We start from the raw sequence: 13,184 nt of genomic DNA, 5'->3' as shown, positions 1-13,184 counted from the left end.
CCACACTTCAATATTTTTATCAATGATCAGGATGCAAGAGTTGAAAGCACAGTTAGCCAGCCTGCTGCTGAGACCAAATTTTGAGGTGCTGTTGACCCTCCTGAAGAACACGAAGCCTTCAAGAGAGATCTGGATAGACTGATACACTGGGTAGTCATCACTGGCATGAAATTTAACAACAGCAGATGCTGGATTCTGCACCTGGGATAGAATAACACTGGGCACGAGTATAATTTGGGAGAGAGATGCCTGCAGGATTGGAAGGCTTGTGGTGAAATCACTGGGTGGCAGAGACTTGAGTAATAAAGTAGTGGACTGTGACATCAGTGAGCAATGGACTGTGACCTCACGTCCCTCACTGCTTATCTTGGGGCGTCAGCAGAGCCTGGCCCAGCCTGGCTCGTGCCTGGACTCCTGCCGAGCAGCTTGCGAGGTCTGGAGGTCTGAGCGAGGCTTCTCGTGGTGCTGGGTGGTGCTTTGGGGGCTGCTGTCAGCAGCTCTCGGTGACCACTCCAGAGCCATCCCTTGTGTTTCCCCGGCCCTGCCTGGTTCAGGCAGCCGGGCACTGCAGACACGCTTGCAGCAGCACAGGTGAGCTGAGTGGGGAAACGTCCCCCTGGGTGGCTGTGGGTGGGTAATGGGGTCTGGGGAGCCAGGAGTGTGTTGTTCTCCAGGGGCCTAGACATTTTGTCCTCTTCTGCCCTCCCTGGGACATGGAGTGACCATGGCCTCTCTCCGTTTTGCAGTGTGCAACAAACTTTTGTACAGCAAAAGCAAGCAAGGAGGAGCTCCATAGCTCCTAATCCTTAGCTCTCCCCAATCCCACGTGCAGCACAAACATGGCCACGGAGGAAGAAAGAACCTGCCCCATCTGCCGTGAAGCCCAGAAGGACATCGCCTTTGTGCAGCCGTGTCAACACCAGTTCTGCCTGGGCTGCATCCTGCGGTGGGCAAAAAGGACATCGAACTGCCCACTCTGCAGAAGACAGATGGAGAAGATCAAGTTTTCAGTGCGGGCAGAAGATGACTACCTGGAGCACGTCATCACGCCCCCCGCACAGCCGTCAGTCGGCAGCAGCCAGGCAGACAGAGCTCCCAGCCCCCCGGCCAACAGCAGCCCCCATGGCCCCACGGCGTCCCCTCCGTCCTCTCCTCAGGGGATGCCATTCCTGGGAGAGCAGGGGGCTGTGGGGACACAGGCCAGGGTTACTGTGGGTGGCCTCCCACCTGAGATCTGGGCGACACTCTTCCAGAGGCACCAGTATCTCCTGCGCCCTGTGCTGCCCTGGCTGCGCCGGCAGCTGGAGGCCATCTATGAGGAAGAGTGGTGGCTGGCAAGGGCAGCAGAAAAGCTGCTCCTAAACGACCTGTGCTGCTGCGGGCTGGACGAGGAGGCCGTGGTCCAGCGCATGCAGCCCGGCCTGGAGGAACACGCAGCACCGCTGGTCCATGGCCTCATCAAAATCATCGAGCAGCGGTGCAGCCAGGAGGCCTGGAGGCTGCTGTGGTCCTATGCTGCCGAGGAGGAGGAGGACAGCCCAGCAGCCAGCCCCAGCCCCACCAGCTCCCAGTGGCAGAATGCTGACTCCAGCCTGGCCTCCTCCGGCAGCTCTGCAGGCTCCAACATGGAGGAGCAGCCCAGCTTGTCGGAGGCCACCTTGCGCGGGGGTCCCGTTCACTCCCAATCTGTACCTGTTCCAGTGCAGCAGGAGCAGCCTCCGGAGGAGCTGGGGCAGATGGTGGCAGCAGGTCCCTCTGCCCAGGGCTGCAGCCACAGCCCCTCTGCTCCCAGCCGGGGCAGCGACTGCTTGCCTGTTGGGCCCCGGCGCCCCCCAAAGAGGAGGAACCCTGGCCCCCAGGACTCTCCCCAGCCCTGCAAGAGGCCGCCCCGCCAACAGCACTAGCAGGGCTCTGGCAAATCTACATTGAAGAAAAGGGAAATAAATTCCTGTTCCCTGACACAGTCTCTGGTTGCTGCTTTCTCCCACTTCTCCTGGTGCCTTTACCTGCCCTGGCCTCACCGTGGGGTCACCAGCCTGTTGCGGGTCACGGCCATGGTTCCCCGCACCCCCAGGGCCCCGTCAGCAGTGCCTCCTCCCCAGGAAATCCGTCTGCAGCCTCAGCCGCAGTGCAGCAGGTGCTGAGGGCAGCGTGGGCAGGAGGGGAAGCTGCTGTGGCCGCAGGTACCTTTTGGGAACCACCTGCACATCACCCCGGTTTTTGCTGCTCCCCCCTCCCAGTTCCCCCACTCAGTCCCATTGCCAGTGGGAAAGAGCATCCTCAGAGCCTTGGACCTCTCTGAGGTGTCAGTGCGGTGACAGCAAGGAAGGGTCCGCTATCCCAGCTGTGCCTGAGGGGCCAGGCAGGGGCTTTCTCTCCCAGCTGGGTGCAGCGAGCTGCAGCCTCCAGGCAGAGCACTGGCACCGCCAGCGGAAGGGGTGTGCATTGCGGGTGCTGACAATAGTCTTCTGGGGACAGCTCGCCAGCATGAAGCCACAGTGACATCAAAACACTTGTCAGGAAAAAGATACTTGATATCATTCTGCAAGCTCAGCTTCCTATCTGCTTTCAGAGACTGAATGTACCCTTAGCAATTTTGTCAATGACACAAAACTGGGTGGAGTGGCTGATAGAGCAGAAGGCTGTGCTGACACTCAGTGAGATCTGGACAGCCTGGAGGGCTGGGCAGAGAAGAACCAACCTGATGAAGTTCAACAAGGTCAGGTGTAGGGTCCTGCACCTGGGGAGGAACAACCCCGGGCACCAGTACAGGTGAGGGGCAGATCTGCTGGAGAGCAGTGCTGTGGAGAAGGACTTGGGAGTTCTGGTGGACAACAGATTGACCATGAGTCAGCAATGTGCCTTTGAGGCCAAGAAGGGCGATGGTATCCTGGGGTGCATTAAGAAGAGTGTGACCAGCAGGTTGAGGGAGGTTGTTCCTCCCCTGCTACTCTACCCTGGTGAGGCCACATCTGGAGTACAGCGTCCAGTTCTGGGCTCCCCAGTTTAAGAAGGACAAAGAATTACTGGAGGGAGTTCAGCAGAGAACCACAAAGATGATGAGGGCTCTGGAGCATCTTTCTTATGAGGAAAGGCTGAGAGAGCTTGGTCAGTTCAGCCTGGAGAAGACTGAGAGGGGATCTCATCGATGCTTATTTATGTTTATAAATAACTCAAGGTCGGTGTCAAGCGGATGCGACTCCTTTCAGGGGTACCCCATGACAGGCAACGGGCACAGACTGAAACATAAACTTGAGGAGGAATTTCTTTTCTTTGAGGTGGCAGAGCCCTGGAACAGGCTGCCCAGAGCGGCTGTGTGGTCTCCTTCTCTGGAGACATTCAAACCCTCCTGGTCACATTCCTGTGCGATCTGCTCTGGTGAACCTGATTTAGCAGGTGGGTTGGACTGGATGATCTCCAGAGGTCCCTTCCAACCCCAGCCATTATGTGAATCAAGTGCATTTAATCTGATCCTCTGTCAAAATCTCTTCCTTTCCATAATGGGAATTTATCAGTCCTTTCAAAGCAGCTTTGCTTGAGAGAGAAGAGATCTGGCTTGTGGCTCATTGGTGCACTGTAGTCCTTAGGAAACCACTTGCTTCAGTCTTTATCCACCTTACTGTCAGGAAATTGCTGATAAAAGACTGAATCTTTGCCAGTTATGAAGGTGACCAGAGAAGAAGGCAACTGCAATGAGAGTTGTCAAAATAATGGGGTAAAATAATGCAATTATTACTATTGTTTTAGCAGATCTGGTACGAGGTGAATGAAAAAAGGACCCTAAAAGATCTGAAAGTAGCTCAGCTGACATTCAGGGAGGGGAAGGTGCAAGGAAAGGAAAAGGCAGAAACATCAAATGATGTAAAGACTAGGTACAGAAGTTGAAAACAGCATAAAAAAGAATAAATTGATAAAACAAAGAAAAAATACATTTAGGCTCCTATGAATAAAAAATCAGTTCTACTGAGCTTGAGTTCTCGTACTGTCACTAAAAGTAGTTGATATGAGCTGTAACCTGGACACCTCCAGCACTTGTCTCTGCACCCCTCAGAGTGTGACAAAGCTGGAACCTCTGCAAGGTAGGCAGATGTTTGTCCTACTGGAGGTGTCTGTGCCTCTGCCAGGAGGTTCATGTATGTTCACGCAGAGCTCAGTCACCTTTGAAAGCAGTGAAGAAAACATGGTGTGGAAGGGAGGGACCTACCAAGGTCAGTGAGCTCCTATTTCTAATGCTTCTCTTGTTCACCAGCTGTTGATAGCATCAGTTCTTCAGTGCTTGCATCTGACTTGCTAGTGTACTGGAGGAGTAAGCGTCACAGCCGTTTTCCCCGCCCACAGATGTCCTGTGGATTTGTGATGGTGTAATTGTGGAGAATTTTCACAAGAGGGTGCAGAGAGCTGATCTTTCTACTGCTGGTTTCAGCAGCTGGCCCGTTACACGGCAGAAGGAATCACAGCAGTGTGCTCCTTTGCAGATATCTCATTTCTTCTCTCCCAGAAAACTGCATTTTCAACATTGCGTTGTAACAGAGATTTGTTCCTCCTTCGGGTCTGTCTTGGCATTCACAGGCTCCCAGCTACTTCCATAGCTGGTGTGAGAACGCAGACACACACACACAGCATGTGCCTGTTAACAGACCTCAGCGTGGTGCAGAAAAAGGGTTCCCAAGGTGAACTGCTGTTTACCATGCAGGAAACGCTGTGTCAGCTTTCTGGCTGTGTCTCTGAGACGCTTTGCTTTGATAGGCGGTGACCTAAAATCAGGAGGAATGGGTGGTTTTGACACAGGAAGGACTTTCTTAACATCATCCTCTATTTACACATGAACCCTTCCTCATCCTCCCTCGATGCCCTGAACTGTGTGGGAAACAACTTGTTGCTGCATTTTTGGGAATGCAGGAATGACGGGTTTCAGTGTAGGCAAGACCTAAGGGTCAGAGCTTCTTCCACAGCTCTCTTCATTCTGCTTTGCAGCAATGTTCCAGCTTCAATGTCTCTGTTTAGCACCCAAAAATTACCGACCAAACAGGGAATCTCGACACACCCTGCTCCTGAGGACGATTCTTCATTTTCTCCCATCTTGGCCACAACCAGCGTCTCCTCTCTAGAGCAGCAGTCGTGACAGGAACACAAACTCGGAAAGCGTTGGCAGCACCAGGCAGCGGCATCAATCACCCCCATTTCCAGGCTGCAGAGCATCACGTTTCCAGGCTCCTAATTCCTGCCCGAGACGTGCCCAGCTCACAGCGCGTGCCTTTGCCAAACCAGTGCTGCCTCACTCACCACTCGCTGCACGGTGAAAAAAGTGAGAACTGGAACCACCGTGCCCTATCCTGCAGCTGATTTCCCAGATAAACACGAAAGCTTGCTGGAAAAAGTAGTGAGTAAAGACTTTTCCAGGGTGAAATGCAAAGTTATGCATTTCATAAGCATTATATTTCAGTTCAGAGGGGAGAAGGAGAAGTAAAGTTCTGGCAACAGCAAAATATTCCAAAAAATTTTAAGCTGTAAATTGTATTTAATTGTACAAAGATTTTTTTTTTTTTAGTACAAAATGTCTCATCCATCTAAAATGGATCTTTATATAAGATATGTTACGTAAACAGTGTTGATGCTAGGCCAGCACACTCCTAATAGGCCCACAGTAACATTTCGGAACATCAGGATCTCTGACACTGTTTCTGCACACCTGTGCTTTTCTCAGGGTTGCACAGCAGAGGGAAGCACAAGGACCATGGTGTGATGAATGTGCCCTTCTCTTGTCCTTGAAAAAACACTGTGAAAACAGAAAAGGGGTCAGTTTATTAAGGACAGAACATTCTTCCACCCTACCGGATAGAGCCCATGAAAATAAGTGGCAAAATCAAACATGTGAGGCAGAATATGTGTCGTAAGTGGGTGGCAAATTTGAATCATTGGCAGCTAGTAAGGTTGTTGAGTTTTGGCTTGGGGCTTTTTTGTCCCTGTAATGCTCTGTTGTAGGTGACAGTTTAATTGTATGTAGCATGAATGATCTGACACTGAAAGAGAATACCTGGTAAATGAGCTCTGCTGAGCAATAATTTCTTCTTTTACTCCAATGCCATTCGGATTTCCTTGTGTGTCACTGTTGACAAAACTAGTAATTACAAGTTTGACTGAATGTATCTGTTCAAAGCCACCGAACAGAGTCTTTTATACACAGGAACCTAGTAAATAAACTCAGCCATCAGCAGATACCACTAGCATGACCCAAGAAGAGTAATTCTTGGGCAGTTTTAGATTCTGGAAGAAAATTTATGTTTGGAATACTGTCAAAGTGCAAATATTATAAAAAAAACTTAGGAAAATACTTTTTTGTATCAAAATGGAAGCTCCATCTTCTTAGTGTGATATACTAGTAATGACATCAGGAAAGACATGTACAGTGAGGTAATCCTTACTTCAAACAACAAAGTTGTAGTGAGTAAGAGAATGAACATGATTGGAATAGGACAAAAAAGAGCTTTTCCAACAATAACATATTTTTGCATCAGAAAGCATTTCCCACCCAAAATCGCCATTTGGAGTTAAAACATGAAGGAATACTTCTAAGCTGAAATTATGGTGAAGTAGGCTTATCCCAGTGTAAACAAGGAAATTAATTCTGAACATTTCACTTCAATGTTAGACTTTATGGGGTTTTATTATAGATCTACTTCACAGTACCTATTACCACATTTTTAAAGGAAAAAAGTATTCCATTTGAAAATGTCTGAGCAAGATCTTCAGCAATTTCAAATTCTGACTACGAGGTTTAAGTAGAACATGTATTACAGTCAACTCTTAGAAAAACATTTTGTTTCAATAAGTCAAGAATGAACATTGAATTACTAAAATCAATTACCAAAATCAATTTCCAAATTCTGTTTCCTTACCTGAAATTATCCCTCATTAATCTGCAAAGATGAGAGCTGTAATAATGCAAACCCTTATTATTGTTATTCTGCTTCGCACCAGCACGGGCACAGACTCATGGCAGGGAGTGCCCCTGGGGATGCTGAATAACCCCCATGAAGAAAAACACCTTTCTCAGGTTAAGTTATTATTTTTCTTGTCACATATACACTATCATTACTATAACCCTTGGGAAACCAGTACACCTGGTGGAGGGGCAGCACTGAATAGGGCCCGTGGGGTTTTCCCAGTGTTGGCGGTGTCAGCAACTCTGCACAGAAACAGCACCAGGAGCCACAGGGCTGCCCCAATCACATTGTGCCAAGTGCTGCATCAGGAGCTTAAACTGGTGGTGGCCCCTTTCCGTAATTTCTGGATGTCTTTGCCTCTCCCAATGATATGGACGTGAAGCACTACAACCAGAAAATATGGGTTGTCACCTCATGAGATTTTAATGGGCAGAATCACACAGCCAACTTAAACATCACCTTCATTTTCTTTCTCATGTGATCAAACTTAAAACTAAAATATACTGTTCTCCTAAAACAAACAAACAAAAACCCACTGCTTAAACTAATGACTAGATACAACAATAAAAGCAAGAGGCAATCATGGATGATTGATCCTGGGCTCATGAGCAGGCAACTACCGCCCTTCCACCGTCCTCTGGAGTGACAGCAGCTACAACTCCTTCCTGCGTGTACAGGATCAGGCTCCATTACTGGTGCTTTTGAGGACCACCAACACAACAGTTGGCCAGGAGCACCAGCTACCAGAAGCCTGGCAAACTCAGTAAGCAGAGACAGACCTGGCACTGTGGGTGAGTGCCAGCAGGAGTGGATGGGGCTGGATCAAAATGTCCCTTTAGGCTTGTCACTGACACAGAGGGCAGGAGCCAGTAGGGTGGGAGATTCTCACTCAGGGCTGGACACGAACTGCCCAGAACCTCCCTGTAAATCAGGGAGTTACACACTCACGGGGGTATGTTTCAAGTGACCAAGCTAGACTATCAGCAAAATGTAGAAGGTGAAGACAAGAAATTCAGTTCTTTTTTTCTCCTAATGCCATGTATCTGAAGGGTCTGAAGGCTTGTGGTGACATCACCGGATGGCAGAGGCTTGCGTAACTGAGTGGTAGATGGTGACATGAGCGAGTGATGGACTGTGACCTCACATCCCTCACTGCTTATCTTGGGGCGTCAGCAGAGCCTGGCCCAGCCTGCCTCTTGCCTGGACTCCTGCCGAGCAGCTTGCGAGGTCTGGAGGTCTGAGCGAGGCTTCTCGTGGTGCTGGGTGGTGCTTTGGGGGCTGCTGTCAGCAGCTCTCGGTGCCCATTCCAGAGCCATCCCCTGTGTTTCCCCGGCCCTGCCTGGTTCAGGCAGCCGGGCACTGCACACACGCTTGCAGCAGCAGAGGTGAGCTGAGTGGGGAAACGTCCCCCTGAGTGGCTGTGGGTGGGTGATGGGGTCTGGGGAGCCAGAAGTGGTTGTTCTCCAGAGGCCTAGACATTTTGTCCTCTTCTCCACTCCCTGGGACATTGAATGACCATGGCCTCTCTCCATTTTGCAGTGCACAACACAGTTTTGTGCGGCAAACGCAAGCAAGGAGGTGCAGCTCCTCATCGTTAGCTCTCCCCAATCCCACATGTAGCACAAACATGGCCGCTGAGAAGGAAAGAACCTGCCCCATCTGCCGTGAAGCCCAGAAGGACATCGCCTTCGTGCAGCTGTGTCAACACCAGTTCTGCCTGGGCTGCATCCTGCGGTGGGCAAAAAGGACATCGAACTGCCCACTCTGCAGACAAGAGATGGAGAAGATCAAGTTTTCAGTGCGGGCAGAAGATGACTACCTGGAGCACGTCATCACGCCCCCCGCACAGCCGTCAGTCGCCAGCAGCCAGGCAGACAGAGCTCCCAGCCCCCCGGCCAACAGCAGCCCCCATGGCCCCACGGCGTCCCCTCCGTCCTCTCCTCAGGGGATGCCGTTCCTGGGAGAGCAGGGGGCTGCGGGGACACAGGCCAGGGTTACTGTGGGTGGCCTCCCACCTGAGATCTGGGCGACACTCTTCCAGAGGCACCAGTATCTCCTGCGCCCTGTGCTGCCCTGGCTGCGCCGGCAGCTGGAGGCCATCTATGAGGAAGAGTGGTGGCTGGCAAGGGCAGCAGAAAAGCTGCTCCTAAACGACCTGTGCTGCTGCGGGCTGGACGAGGAGGCCGTGGTCCAGCGCATGCAGCCCGGCCTGGAGGAACACGCAGCACCGCTGGTCCATGGCCTCATCAAAATCATTGAGCAGCGGTGCAGCCAGGAGGCCTGGAGGCTGCTGTGGTCCTATGCTGCCGAGGAGGAGGAGGACAGCCCAGCAGCCAGCCCCAGCCCCACCAGCTCCCAGTGGCGGAATCCTGACTCCAGCCTGGCCTTCTCCGGCAGCTCTGCAGGCTCCAACACGGAGGAGCAGCCCAGCTTGTCGGAGGCCACCTTGCGCGGGGATCCCAGCCACCTCCCATCTGCACCCATCCCTGCAGAGAAGGAGCAGCCCCAGGAGGAGCCGGGGCAGGTGGTGGCAGCAGGTCCCTCTGGCCAGGGCTGCAGCCACAGCCCCTCCACTCCTGGCTGGGACAGGGACCACTTGCCCGGGGGGCCCTGGCGGCCCCCAAAGAGGAGGAATCCAGGCCCCCAGGACTCTCCCCAGCCCTGCAAGAGGCCGCCCCGCTACCGGCACTAACAGGGTTCCGGCGAATCTATATTGAAGGAAAGGGAAATAAATTCCTGTTTCCTGACACAGTCTCTGGTTGCTGCTTTCTCCCACTTCTCCTGGTGCCTTTCCCTTCCCCGGCCCCCCGTGGGGTCACCAGCCTGCTGGGGGGCACAGCCATAGCCCCCTGCAGCCCCAAGGCCATGTCAGCAGTGCCTCCTCCCCAGGAAATCCGTCTGTAGCCTCAGCCGCAGTGCAGCAGGTGCTGAGGGCAGCGTGGGCAGGAGCGGAAGCTGCTGTGGCTGCAGGTACCTTTTGGGATCCACCTGTGCATCACCCTGGTCTTTGTTGGACCCCCCAGTTCCCCCAGCCAGTCCCATTGCCCAATGGGAAAGAGCATCCTCAGAGCTCTGGACCTCTCTGAGGTGTCAGTGCGGTGACAGTAAGGAAGGGTCTGCTATCCCGGTTGTGCCTGAGGGGCCAGGCAGGGGCTTTCTCTCCCAGCTGGGTGCAGCGAGCACATTCCTTTCCATCACGGTGAACTTCTTTAAGTGGTCTATATGAAGCTACCTTCATGTTGCATTTCTTCTGACCTCCCATTCAAAGATGCACCTGCAAATAATAAAAAAAAGTGCACAACAAAACCCAAAACCCAGCTGACAAGTCAGTAGAGCTGTTCTTTTATCAATGTTTTTGTTTCAGCAGGAGAAGGCTCGTACTCTACCCCATTCAACAACATACTTGAGAGAATCACAACCTAGGAACTGCAGTTGTGTTGCAAACACAGCTAGTTTCTCTACAGACGGGAAAATAAAACATAATGGGCTCACTGAGGAGACACAGAAATAAATGAAAGAGGGAAAGCCCCTGTTAGCAGCTGTCTGAAGTTTGGCAGAAAAGCTGGGAAGGGCAAGTATTTTTCCTGGGATGTGTAACAGAGAAAATGTGTTTCATTACATATGTGAATAGAAGGGGAAAAAAGAAAGAAGGAGGCCAATAAACAGAGAGGACAAAGCCACAGAAGACACTTTCTATATCAGGGCAGAGCTCACAATATTTGATGAGTGATTTATCTGGCTGTGGCAGGATGCAAACCCCCCTCTCTCCCCCCACCTCCTTCAGTATGGAAGGAGTAGGCACATCTCCCTCTCTATTACTTGAGGCTAACAGCTTCTTTTGTTTGGTCAAGTGCCGAGGCGCCAGTGAGCCGCTGGGCACCTGCGGCCAGTGTGGGGGATGTTTGGAGGCTTCAGGGGCACCCCACAGCCGGTGTGGGGGTACAGAGAAGCTTCTAGAATGCCTACAGTCAGGTCTGATCAGCCAGTATAAAAATGGGATTCTCGAGACTCTGCCCATTGTCGCGGGTCTCTTGGAGCACGAGCGAGATGCTGCTGCCGAGAGCCCCCCTCTCCGGGATGGAGACTCCGCTTGCCTTGTCGCCATGGGTGTGAGTAAAACTTCTCGCAGGATTGCGAGTATATTTATACTTTCCGTGTTTAATACAAGCACGAGTAACTTTCCGTGCACATTTGCACGCGTACTTTAAATTATTTCCTTGCACATTCACGAGTGTATTTTCCTCCCGTGCTTCCACATAAGCACGTGTAGTATTCCGTGCACATCTGCACGTGTAAGTAAATTAACCCTCGCAGGATTGCGAGTGTGTTATAAATTTACCCTCGTGGAATTGTGAGCGTACACTTTCCATACTCACTACGAGTACCTGTATCTCTTTAAGAATAATCCCGCACCGTGTTCAGGCAACTGTGGACTCCTCCGGGACACAGGGACGGTTCCAACATTGTTTTGGTGAAGCCACGTGCATGCACTCTGTGGACCGCCTGTTGTAGTAGTTGCTGCCCCTTAATAATTTTCCTCAACTGATATCCAAACCTGTATTTAAGTCACTTTTGGAGTGCTAAAACCCTGTTTCTCACTGGTTTAATAAAAGTTGTTTTGGACCCTGTTGTCCTTTAACCTAACCTCGAGGTGCCTCTGTGACACTGGCTTAGCAAATTCAGAAAGGCACTGCGGATCAAAGGCTTCAGCCACACTTTCAAGTGAAAAAGTGACAAAATGTCATATAGCACTGGAACATCCCTTTTCAAGCATGGATACAAGCAAAATTGCATGTTTTTGTTGTTCAGAGATGATATGTGCCTTCAGGTGTATCCCTCAGCATCTGCCAGTGGTGCTACTCCCACGGCTGGCATGTGCCTGAGGAGAAACCTGGTCCTGATTTGCACCACCAAGATGAACAGCACTGAGCCTGTTGGTATGGACAGTGGCAAGGCCAGAGCCACCCTCACTTCTGTTCCTTGCCTTGCCCTAGCAGCTGTTGATACACCATCACACTCTGCTGCTGCAGGCACTCTCATCCCAAACTACCACCCTACTCCATAGCCCTGTGGTACACCGGAGAGCAGGGCGAGGGGCCGCCGGCACCTTCACGGGGAAAAGCGCCCCCCGAAAATGAGCCGCGGCACCGCGGCGCTGCCTCCGAGCGCGCTCCTCGCCCCAGAGTGACACCCCACGTCCTCCGCTCGCCATGTGGCGACCGCCGAGCCCGCACCGGCCCCGCACGGCCCCTGCCTGGTGCCGGCTCCCCCGTCTCTGCCCCTGCGCTGCTTCCAGGGCACCCCGGGGGTGCTGAAGGTGCAGAAGACAAGCCCGTCAGCTCCCGCACCCCAGCCCGTCTCGGCTCGCAGACAGCGGGGGGAAGCAGGAAAGCAGCCGCGTCCCCCCGGCTCCCGCAGCCCAAACGCCTCCAAGGGCCGTGCCGGGCTCCTGCCGACCCCCGCAGCCGCCCCCCGGACACGGGGCCGCACGGGCGGGCCGGAGGCACCTCCGGCAGCGGAGCTCCCACCCGCCGCTCGTCGCCCCCTGCCTCCCGCACGGGCACCCCCGCAGCCGCCCCCCGGCCCCGCGCACCCGGCTCACCCCGCGGTGCGGCGCGGCAGCCCCGCTACGGGCGGCGGTCTCCATGCGGGCGGGCGGGCAGCGCCCGCCAGCCGGGCATCGTGTCCGCCCTCCCTCCTCGGCGCGGCGGAGAGGGGCGGGGGCCGGGGACGCCCTCCCTTTTCCTCCTTCTTCTTCTCCTTTCTCGCCCCTCCCGCCGCGTTTCTCCCTGACGACGCCCGCAGGATCACCGCCGCGGCTCTTTCCCCATCGCCCGCCTCTCCGCCTCTGCCTCCCCGTGCGCCGGACCCGGCTCTCAGCCGCCAGCCCCGGCTGCCGAGCGGGGGGAGGGGACAGGGGCGGGCGGAGGGGCGGGGAGGGAGCGGGATCCCCGCGGGCACCGCCGCGGCTCCCCCCGGCTGGCCCGGCGCCCTCCTTTGTGCCGGAGCCACCGGGCCCCGGGGCTTTCCCCGCTCCCACCCGCCGCGGGGCGGGAGCAACACGACCCCTCTTCCCGGGGACGTTTCTGCCTGTAATTCGGTAATTGCCCCGCGGAGCCTGGACGCCGCCCGGCAGCCCCTCTCCTGCTGTTCCTCCCCGGCCCCCGCTGTGGGGAGCGGGCAGTTCCAGTGGATTCACCCAGCAGCACCACAGCCTGGACTCCCAAAAATGGAGGGAGG

General features: G+C 53.7%; 1 long non-coding RNA gene across 1 annotated transcript; it reads right to left on the bottom strand.

The window, feature by feature from the left end:
* Positions 1–5,498: 5,498 nt before the first annotated feature.
* Positions 5,499–12,917, bottom strand: LOC139826421 (uncharacterized). Its single transcript, XR_011736464.1, has 2 exons — positions 12,547–12,917; positions 5,499–5,776 (listed from the first exon to the last, which is right to left on the bottom strand). It is a non-coding gene; the product is annotated as an uncharacterized lncRNA (long non-coding RNA).
* Between the last annotated feature and the right edge of the window lie 267 nt (positions 12,918–13,184).

Source organism: Patagioenas fasciata, chromosome Z (genome assembly GCF_037038585.1).
Source record: "Patagioenas fasciata isolate bPatFas1 chromosome Z, bPatFas1.hap1, whole genome shotgun sequence".
Lineage (NCBI taxonomy): Eukaryota > Metazoa > Chordata > Aves > Columbiformes > Columbidae > Patagioenas > Patagioenas fasciata.
Note: the sequence above shows the minus strand (reverse complement) of the source record. Positions and strands in the feature narration are given on the sequence as shown.